Source organism: Leptonychotes weddellii, chromosome 2 (genome assembly GCF_054177405.1).
Source record: "Leptonychotes weddellii isolate Sample4059 chromosome 2, ASM5417740v2, whole genome shotgun sequence".
In the NCBI taxonomy this organism is placed as follows: Eukaryota; Metazoa; Chordata; class Mammalia; order Carnivora; family Phocidae; genus Leptonychotes; species Leptonychotes weddellii.
The window spans coordinates 75161277-75172397 of record NC_138370.1 but is presented as its reverse complement, the minus strand read 5'-3'; the positions used below and the strand labels follow the sequence as shown (position 1 = coordinate 75172397).

At 37.0% G+C, this 11121-nt stretch overlaps 1 long non-coding RNA gene across 1 annotated transcript in view; it reads left to right on the top strand.

The window, feature by feature from the left end:
- The window catches only part of LOC145720322 (uncharacterized), a 217015-nt gene that overhangs the window by 56360 nt on the left and 149534 nt on the right, over nucleotides 1-11121 (top strand). The gene's annotated exons all lie outside the window — the stretch shown is intronic.

Below are 11121 nucleotides of genomic sequence, written 5' to 3'. Positions count from 1 at the left end.
AAGACAATATGCAGTGGGGAATACCAGTTAATGAATTGACAAACATTCAGTAAATATTTGTTATGTGCAAACAATTTTATTAAATATTCTAAAATATCAAAATGTACTATGCCTTGAAGAGCTAAAGGAAACAAAAGATACAAATATAAAAGAAACTGTAACACAGCAAAGAAAAATAGTGTAGTAAAATTTGAGTAAGTATGGGAAACAATTAATTTAAATTTTATTACTTCAAAAATTAAGATAAATTCTACCCAAAAATGGTATTTTAAAGGAGATGTGTTGGGCACCTGGGTGGCTCAGTCATTAGGCATCTGCCTTCGGCTCAGGTCATGATCCCGGGGTCCTGGGATCGAGCCCCGCATCGGGCTCCCTGCTCAGCGGGAAGCCTGCTTCTCCCTCTCCCACTCCCCCTGCTTGTGTTCCCTCTCTCACTGTGTCTCTCTGTCAAATAAATAAAATCTTTAAAGAAAAAAAGATGTTTGGTGTTTTGAGGGAATAATAGATATGGAATAAACAGCAACAAAAATTTCAGGTTGAGGGAGATATGTATATGGTCAAGTAACCCATTACTCTGGAAGAAAAGTGTCATTCTGGGGACATTTGATATGTATAGTCATATTAATCATTGTATTTTAGAATATCCAATTTTGAGTGCAGAAGACTTAAATTCAAATTAGGGTATTATGAATTGCCCTGTTGCCTTGGCAAAGTCATTCTCTCTCTCTCCCAGGAAAATAATGCATGCTACCTATCCCTTAAGATTGATGTCATGACCACAATATGAATCTGCTTTGTAAACTTTACAGTATTATGTATGTTGATTTGTGCTGTTAAAATTACAATAATTATGGTAAGCCTTAATTGCTAGATTGAAGAATTAAGACTGTAATTTATGGAGAACAAAGATGTACTTTTGATTCCCAAACTGGGAGTAGTATGAAGTATTATAAACATGTATTATAGAACTAAAAAGAATAAATCAAGGACTACAGTGTGAAGGCCACAATAGAAGTAGAAGAAAAAGATGGGAATCCAGATTTAGATTAAGAATCAAGAACTTCACAGACAGATTTGCAGCTAATGCATTACAGTGAAAGGCATCCATAGGAATTGGTGACTGATTTGGAAGGGAATGGAAAGAAGAGCAAAACCATAACACTAAGGTGGTGTTTAAAAACAAACAAAATATGCAGATGAGCTTTTTGGTTGTTATTTGGTTTGGTTTGGTTTGGTTTGGTATGGATGAGAAAATGTTAAAGATATTCCACTGCAAACCAGGCCAGAATGAGATTATAATTGGAAATACAGATTTTGGCTTCCTCACACATATAAGACCATGTTGCTTGGAGAACAGAGAAAGAGGATGGATAGGTCGATGAAACAGCTAATAACTTTCTTCTGTCAATCTCACTCAAACTGTAGTTACTGCCTGGAGTACGGGGCTCTGTCCTGTCTTAGCCATGTTATAATCTGATATTCATGTCTGCCATTGAAATGCCAGTATATATACCTAGAGATAGTACATACCACCTTTGATATAAATAAATTTCAGCGACTCACTGTATATGTGCCTGTGTTCTTTATAGCAATTATTATAGACACCAATCATGTGCCTCTTTATCAATCTAAATTTTGATTACAAGTTCCTTAAGGGCAAGGATGTGTCTTTTTGTCTGGCATGACCATTGCTTTGGGTAGTGCCTGTCACAAAGCACAAGCTCACCAAATGTATGATTAATTACAGCGCTTTTCAGAAATTGTCTTATATATTATTTTGCAAGTAATTCTCTCCTCCATAAATGGACAGAAGTCATCTCTAATCCATTTGGGCATCACCAGTTTTTCATTGCACAATGCTTTGCCAATCCTTGGTTCTCCATAACTGTTTTCTCAACTGAATTGAGGGCACATAACATTAAAAAAAAAAAGAAGCCACAGAGTATATAGGCACACTCTCAATATTACACCCAAATTACAAAATAGGCTTAAAATTCCTTAACAGTGGCCTATTTCAGAAGTCAAGTCTTAAAAAACCCTACACCACCATACAGCATCATTAAAGTGATATAATTAAGTCTAGACCTCATTTCCACCTAGCGATTGTCCTAACATCTTGGTTGCTATGGTTGGTGGTGTTAACTCTAAAGAAGGAAGGGAAGGGAGAGAGAGAAGTGAGAGGAAGGGAGAGAGAAAGGAAGAAAATTCTTTTGGAACTCACTATATTCATTTCCCACTTTCTACCCAAGCTGAAAAGCTTTTACAATTCCCAAAGCATAACAAAATTTCTTTTTCTAAATTGTATTTTTACAATTGTCTATCATAAATTGTCATGGACACTGAATTCACAATATATATTTTGCGCCTCCTGGGGCTTTAAATCAAACTGCAATACGGCCTGAAAATTAGGCAGATAGTATGTTGGATAAACTGATAGACAAATCTTTCTTTGCTTCTAAAAAGATAGCCAAAGACTATCGGTAGGAGAATTTTGCAAGAGGTTCTTTCAGTTTCTATATGATAAAACATTTTCTTTCTACTTATCAGTGAGAAGCACCTAAGGAAAAGTACAGAATGCCTGCCAGAGTCAACGAGCCTCTATCCCCAAGGAAATAAGAGAGAAGCAAATGATTGCTTGAATAAATTTTGGAAACACTAGTCTTTTCATTTCATTTCATGGGAAATAAATGGAAAATAGCATTTCTGAGATACAATGCTGAATAACGAACTCCAGTGGCCATGCCAAACCCCCGGTAAATTGCACAGCTGGCAGGGAGATGCAAAATAAGGGGCAATGAGAGTGGGGAGAAAATCACCACCTTTAGCACCAACAGTTACTGAAATAGGACCTTGACTGAAATCAGGTCTGTCACTGGTTCACAAATCCCATTATGAAATAAACTGCCTAAATGTTCCTTCACCCAGGCCAGTTTTACAAGCAACATCATGGTTTGTTCTCAAGTCACAAAGTTTCAGTATCTTTCCAGTCTAGCTCCTAGGTATGCCAGGACTCAGAAAGATTAAAAACACCTATTGCCAGTTCAATGACTGACTTAACAATAAGCTGCTCCTTTCTGGCCTGTCTGCCTTTTAGTGATGGTGAAGTTTCAGTCCTGTTGAAGAATGTCTTGAAGAAAAGGCTACTCCTCTCAGTTCATAACTTCCTTGGCTCCTTTCAGTTTTCTAAAATAAAAGCCAAAGGACATAGAGAATATAATAGAAAGCATCTTGCTTGAATGTCCATTTACATTAGTAGATCTCTAAGATCAATTTTCTTCTGGCCACTTGTGATCTGAGATGGTTTAAAAGGAATTATTTTTTTTCTAAGTTGATTCTGATTCTCTTAGTATCTTCAGAAAACTGCAGTCTAGGCATTAAATACTGGCAATTATTAAGGTCAGCAATAGAAGGAATTTTTGAGGTCACTGTCCATTTGTCTATAATTTCTTTTACTTTTAGAATTGATTTAGTTTACAATATAGAAGCACATAAATTGACATTGTATTGTCAGTGGATTAACCTTCAAAGTTCTCACATTTCTACCATTCCATTTTTGTATATAAACACTTCATTATCTTATTGAGGTTCTTATGAGGTTCAAGATTAAATCGTTTTACATACAAAAGGGCAACCAAATATAAATCCATTAAGCCTATAAGTATGTTTTATCTTGAAAATATATTGCAAATGTAGCTTGTAAAATTATCTACCTAGCCTTTTTTTTTTTTTTGTCCTAAAAGGTTTACTGCTCTGATATCCTTTACATAGCATTTCCATTAGGCAACTTCCTTGGGAAAAATATCACTTAGTAGTATAGCAGAAGTTGTATATACCCCTTGGTACCACAAAAACTTAGACTCCACCGCCCAATTTTTAGGACCCCTAATTAAAGTGTGCACAGCACTTTAAAACCTCTAGACTGTTGCTACTCAGAGTGTGGTCTACGTACCAACAGCAGAGGCTCCACAGGGAAACTTAGAAGTACAGAATATTTGGTCCAACCCCAAGCTATTGACTCACTTCCATTTTAACAAGATTTCCCAGATAAGTTTTATTTAATAGATTAAGGTTTGAGAAGCACTGCTTTAGGCATTTTATGTTGCATCATGTTCCACCAGAGTAAGGCAGATACACTTCTGCTCTCGTCCCTTTAAAAGAAGATTTTGGAAAGACAAAATATGGGTCTGTAAGTAGGGGGGCTCACTGATCTCACTGATGGCATATCATAATGCTTGAAATCCATAGCTTCCTTTAGCCTAGATTATCACCCTGTGGCAACTGTTTACCAGTATCCTCAATTCACCAGCCTCTAACAGTAGCAATTTTTCCAAAGGCACCATTATCATTTCTTTTTTCTTTCTTTCTTTTTTTTTCCCTGTTTAGATCTTCTTTTAGTCACTATTCCAGCTAAACCTTCTTTTTGGTAGTAACCGTTAAGTACCATAACTCCGATACAACCTGTGTAACATCAACTAGTGACAGTTTTTTTCTCTGTCTTCTTTTTGTGCCTTCCATTCTGGCTGGTGGGAACAAATACTATTCTAGGCTCTAAGTGAGTTCCAGAAATTGATATCTCTAATCCTTTCAGAGGGTTCTTGTAGCCATCAAGCAGTGTGTTCACAGACTTGCGCTTCTCAATATTCAGTTGAATATATCATGAGGGACCCACTCTGGGTCTCAGAGTTCTCTTTCTGTGCAGCTTTCTTTCTTCTGTACTCTGCCTTATGAACTCTCATGGCCTTGGTCTTCCTGGACTCTCAGTTCTGTCCCCTGACTACAGAGACACTGCCAGGCTTCCCTTGGCTTTCCCTTACTGCCCTGTTCCTAGAAACACTCTCTAGACAATAAACGGGGGTCTACCTTCTCCACTCCCTCCTCCGCCCTCATCTGCTACTTCTCTTTCAAGGATCCTGGTTTTTTGCTGCTTGATATCTACTCTCTTGAATCTCGTTCCTAGAAGATTTTAGCAATTGGCTCTGATGAGATTCAAGACATATTACCCCAAAATATGACACGTTAGCATAGTTATTATTTTAAGCAGAAGGAATTTGAGAGATGGTAGATGCAGGAAGTTCTCTCTGACCTTCTTTTTTGAAGCAGGTCCTTAAACATGAGAGGTACCTGCCTACTGGGAAGAAAGGAGCATCCTCATCTCCAAAGGAGGAATGCAGAGAAAAATCTGAAACAATAGGCTTTGCTGATTTCCCGGAAGTTTGCTACACTTAGCTCATACCCTCAGTCCTATCACATTTTCCACTCTTCATCAAAGTTAGCATAAAAGTGCTCTGGTTTAAATACTTCTTTCAGCCAGGGCATCTGGGTGGCTCAGTCAGTTAAGTGTCAGACTCTTGATCTCAGCTCAGGTCTTGAGTTCAAGTGTTCAAGTGTTCCACACCCAGTGTGAAACCTACTTAAATAAATAAATACTTCTTTGAGTCTTCATTTCCTTATGAAGGCTCCTGTGTCAAACTTAACTATGTATATTTTTCTCTTGCTCTCTTTCACTTCAAAGACCTAGGTAAGAGCCTAAGACAGATAGAGGAAAGATATTTTTCCTCTTCTACAGCTCAAGTGTTTCACTCCTGGCATAATTGTTGGTGATTTTGTTATGGAACCTGGACTGGATCGCCCGATGGAAGAACCAAGCAGCACCCGGAGATCTTGGAGGATAGGAGGTTTATTTAATGCTGGCAGGCTCAGAGGAGAGTGGTCTCCAAAGGTCTGAGCCCCGAGTACAAAGGGGAAAATTTATACCCTTCTACTTCCGCATACTTGGCACTTTTGGCACGTGAGTGAAGCAGGGCAGGGAGAAGGACCCAGAAGAGCCCTGGGGCAAGGACTGGGACTCTCTCACTGGCTCTGTCGGCCATCTTAGGACACAGATTTTCCTTATCAATTTCAGCATCCATGAAGATAATCCCAATATTCTTTTAGTTAATTTTATCCTCTTAAAATGCATATGTCTTTGATTAACATAACATAATAAAATAAAAAATTAAAAAATCCATATGTCTTTATATCATTCTTCTCAAAATTTTACACTGGCCTTAATTTCACTAAAAAATAGCTAAAGTTTTTACAATAATGTATAAGTAAGGTTGCCCATACAATTTATTATCTAAACTGACACACTTTGAGAGTAAGACAATGAACAATCATACTGAGAAAATAGGCAAAACTGTCTCTTCTGGGGGAAAAAAAAAGATAAATTATAGTCAAATAAGGTCTTTACCAATAAGGCTCTGCATGAGCTGACTTCTACCACATCCTTTGATATCCTCTAATACGCCTCTTCACACAGTCTGCTCAGCTACACTGACTTCTTTGTTCTTCATCAAATACACTAACAGTTAGGGAGTCTGTACTGGTTAGTTCTCTGTCTGGACTGCTCTCTCCCCAGATCTTCCTTCACTTCATCTGAATCTCTCACCAGGGAGGTCTTCCCTAACAACTCAATAAAAATAACAAACCTAACTCTGAACTTAGAACTGTCCATATTCATTATCCTACTTTTTTTTTCCTGCAATATCTTTCATCTTGGAAAAAGAAACTGCTATTGAGTTAAAAGCAAAAACCAACTACAGACACCATTGTCCTCTAGAGAACTGATATAATTTTGCCTTCAGAGAGGCTGGTTCATTTATTCTTTAAATTAGGGAAAATGCCTGATTGATCTCAGTGGAAATTTTCAATTGACCATTTGCAGCTTCTTGGGTGATGTGGAGAACAAAGGAAAAAGAAAAAAATTAAATGTCCTTACAACTTACAGCCCAATGACAAGTCCTTGAGACAGGCAGAGCGAACTTTCTCCAGGAACTCAACTGCCTCAATGTTAATACTCTGCTAAGGGCAAAAGGCAATCTTAGCTTAACATTATCCTGACCTCCAGGATCCTGTAAGTCTCCTTTAACATATAAAAATTCCTTTGAAAACTTCCTTCATCTCTACCCACATCCCCCCACACCAAGATATATGTTAGCAATCATCTTCTAAGCGTATGGCCCACTGATCTACATCCGAAGGGTCTCATGACTGAGGTTTTACTAGACAGTTATAAGTGATCTTTTCCTAACAACCACTAGCCCCTTGCTTCCAAATTCCTTAGAGATATATGCTATCCCTAACCCCCTCCCAACTTGAAAGTATGTAATCATCCACTCCTCAAGACTCCAGTGCAGCTCTTTCTGCCTTTGGGTCCTGTCTCCATGCTTTAATAAAACCACCTTTTTGGGAACACCTGGGTGGCTCAGTTGGTTAAGCATCTGCCTTAAGCTCAGGTCATGATCCCAGGATCCTGGGATTGAGTCCTGCATTGGTCTCCTTACTTGGCGGGGTTCCTGCTTCTCGCTCTGCCTGCCACTCCCCCTGCTTTTGTTCTCTCTCTCTCTCTCTGGCAAATAAATAAAAAAAATCTTAAACACACACACACACACACCTTTTTGTACCAAAGATGACTCAAGAATTCTTTCTTGACAGTTTGCTCCAAACCTCAACATTTTCACATCATTGGACATATAGTCAGGTCCAAGGATGAGATAAAGAGAATGCTGAATTTCTTTGCACAATAAAGAGTATTGACTTTCTACAGGCTATTGAAGTAGAAAGCTGAATGAGAACATACAATAGTAGAACTTTTAGAAATACCTACTCTATGGAGAGAAGAGTGATTAAGGTCTTTGGGCAGTAATGTCTAATATTTTCCTTTTTGGTACTTGAGCTATGGAGCTACCTTTGGGCATTAGCCCCCAAAGGGCAGTATATCCCTTCTGAAAACCACAGTGCTGCAAGAACAAGTGAAAAAAGGCAGGGTCCATATTGGTAATAAAGTACACAAGGAGAGAAGTGGATCATTTGAGCTGTCAGGAAAAACTCACTTTGAGTTGGGTCAGAAAAGAGTAGCGGGCTCCAAATTCATTTATTCTATCTGGGTTATCCCTGCCTTTGATTCTATTTGAGCTATTTTACAACTCTATTAAAAAAAAAAACTGATGATAATTCAAATAATTCTTGTCTTAGAAATATAAATCTGTTGCATCCAGTAGAAAGCAACTGATTATAGATTATTGCTAGACCACTTTTTGAATCTATTTGTTAGCTTATTTTAGCATTTCTTTATTGCATGCAAATTATTTAAATTCTCCTTTGATTCAATAAGAACATCTCACTAGTTCCCTCACCAAGTTAAATAAAATATTTGACATATGTTCATTGTAAATTTCTAAGACAGCACAATTTTAATCTAAAAAAAGAGTTTTCTTTATCAGAGCCAAGACTATCAGAAACCAGGTTACTTTGGGAAACATTGGAGTTTGTCTGGATTAAGAAGAAAATATGAAAAATAATTCTTGTCCCCTCCAAAACTTATCAGAGGAAGTTTGCCTGTGAAAAGATAAAAGGAAGACATAGGGGTTGTTAGGGTTTAGTGAATGAAGACGTATAATATGCACAGCAATCCATACTGCATGCTAGACATCGAAAAGTCTTAATCCCCCTTCATCCCATTGCAGTTCTTATCCTGTCACTGCTTTTCACTTATCAAATATTTCTAAATGTTCCATTATTTCTGTTTTAGTGGTTTTTCCTGTGCAAAGTCTTAAAATCTTAAAGTCTTAAAAGTCCACAATAACCTCGATCAAGGTCAGCAAACTTTTTACATAAAGGGACAGATAGTAAATATTTTATGCTTTGCAAGCCATATGGTCTCTGTCACAACTATTCAGCTCTGCTGTTGTAACACAAAAGCAGTCACCTAAATAAATGAGTTCCAGTAAAATTCGAATGAGTTCCAAAATTGTATGCACAAAAGTAGGATTGGGTTGGGGAGCCATAGTTTACCAACCACTGAGATAGATTATAACTGACTCACTCAAGAGCTTATTACAAAACTATTAAAATAATAATTATTTAGAACTTTTAGAATTATAAATTATTTAATAGAATATAAAATTTTACTTTTTTGTCATCTTAACGGGAAAAATATGCATAGGTACAAATGATTGTAAGGAAGGCTTACTTCTGGCTAATAAAGATTTTAAAATTTCTCTGATAACATTGCCAGGAGCATGGCAATTCAAGTATAAATGAGAGATAGCTAGAAGTTGCTTAAAACAACAAGAAATTTGGTCAAAACTATAGTAGAAGTAAATGTTTTAGAGAAGGATATACAAAAAAAAAAAGAAAGAATCAACTCTGAGACTCTAAAATTGAAGCAAAATTTTAGTCCACTTCTTTCTCATCATGGCATCAAAACTCAAGAATTTGAATCAAGGGATAGTGCTATTGTGTTACATCAGAACAGAGCAAAGACAGTAGCAATGCCAGAATGGTCAGATACCATGTCTTGCCCCCGAAGCCTTAAAAATTCAGTTTGTTATCCATAAGGAATGGATAGCAAAATCCCCTGGGAGTTGTGTCTGTTAGGATAATAGAGATATAAACCCCTAGTCGGCTCCCAGGAGACAAAGCAGGAGTATTTAGCAGCTATGGACAATAAAAGTGAAGAGAGTATTTGGTGGTCTAGGAAGTCATGTGGTCTTATGAGGAGTTGTAAGGACAATTTCTGAGTCAACAACAGCAAAACAAAAAAATTGTTGGGGCGCCTGGGTGGCTCAGTTGGTTAAGCAGCTGCCTTCGGCTCAGGTCATCTCTCCTTCTATTTTCAATGACAGCCTAACTGGATATAGTATTCTTGGCTGCCTATTTTTGTCATTTAGTGCTCTGAATAGATCATGCCAGTCCTTTCTGGCCTGCCAGGTCTCTGTGGATAGGTCTGTTGCCAATCTAATGTTTCTACCATTGTAGGTTACAGATCTCTTCTCCTGAGCTGCTTTCAGGATTTTCTCTTTGTCTCTGAGACTCGGTAGTGTTACTATTAGATTTTGGGGTGTTGACCTGTGTTTATTGATTTTGAGGGGAGTTCTCTGTGCCTCCTGGATTTTCATGCCTGTTTCCTTCCCCAAATTAGGGAAGTTCTCTGCTATAATTTGCTCCAGTATATCTTCTGCCCCTCTCTCTCTTTCTTCTTCTTCTGAGATCCCAATTATTATATTGTTTCATTTTATGGTATCACTTATCTCTCAAATTCTGCCCTCATGGTCCAGTAGTTGTTTTTCTCTCTTTTTCTCAGCTTCTTTATTTTCCATCATTTGGTCTTCTATCACTAATTCTCTCTTCTGCCTCATTTATCCTAGCAGTTAGAGCTTCCATTTTTTATTGCACCTCATTAATAGCCTTTTTGATTTTGACTTGGTTAGATTTTAGTTCTTTTATTTCTCCCGAAAGGGTTTCTCTAGTACTTTCCATGCTTTTTTCAAGCCCAGCTAGTATTTTAAAATCATCACTCTGAACTCTAGTTCTGACATCTTACTAATGTCTGCATTGATTATGTCCCTGGCAGTCATACTGCCTCTTGTTCTTTTTTTTGAGGTCATTTTTTCCATCTTGTCATTTTTTTCCATAGGAGAATAGATGAATGAGAGAACAAAATGCTAACAGGGTAACAACAACCCCAGAAAAATATACACTAAACAAATCAGAAGAGACCTGAAACTGGGGGAAAAGAAAGGGAAAGAAAGAAAAAAGAAAAGAAAAAGAAAAAGTTAAAAACAAACAAAAAAACAGAATATGATCAAATATGATCAGGCTGGTGTATATCAGTGTCACACACTAGATTTTGGGTGTATTTTGATCCATTAGAAGAAAGTGCCTCCCAAAATTTTAAAGAAAGAAAACTTATATATATACAAAAGTAAGGCTAAATACGATGAAGGGATAGAATATGACTGTAAAGATGAAAATTATAAAAGATTTTATAAAAGGAATTGATAAGATAAGAAGTTGGTTGAAAAAAGAAAGAAGAGGATTTAAAAAAAATAAAAAGGGAGAGAATGTGATCAGGCAGGAGACTAGAACAAAGCCATACACTAGAGATTTAGGGTATATTTTGGTCTGTTAGAAGAAACTAGTATCCCAAAATTTTAAAGAGAGAACAACTTATATATATATACCAAAAATAAGGTTAACTACTATGAAGGGATAGAATATGACTCTAAAAATGAAAAATAAAAAGATTTTTTTAAAAAGGGATTAATAAGATGTTGGTTGAAAAAGGGAAAAAGAAAA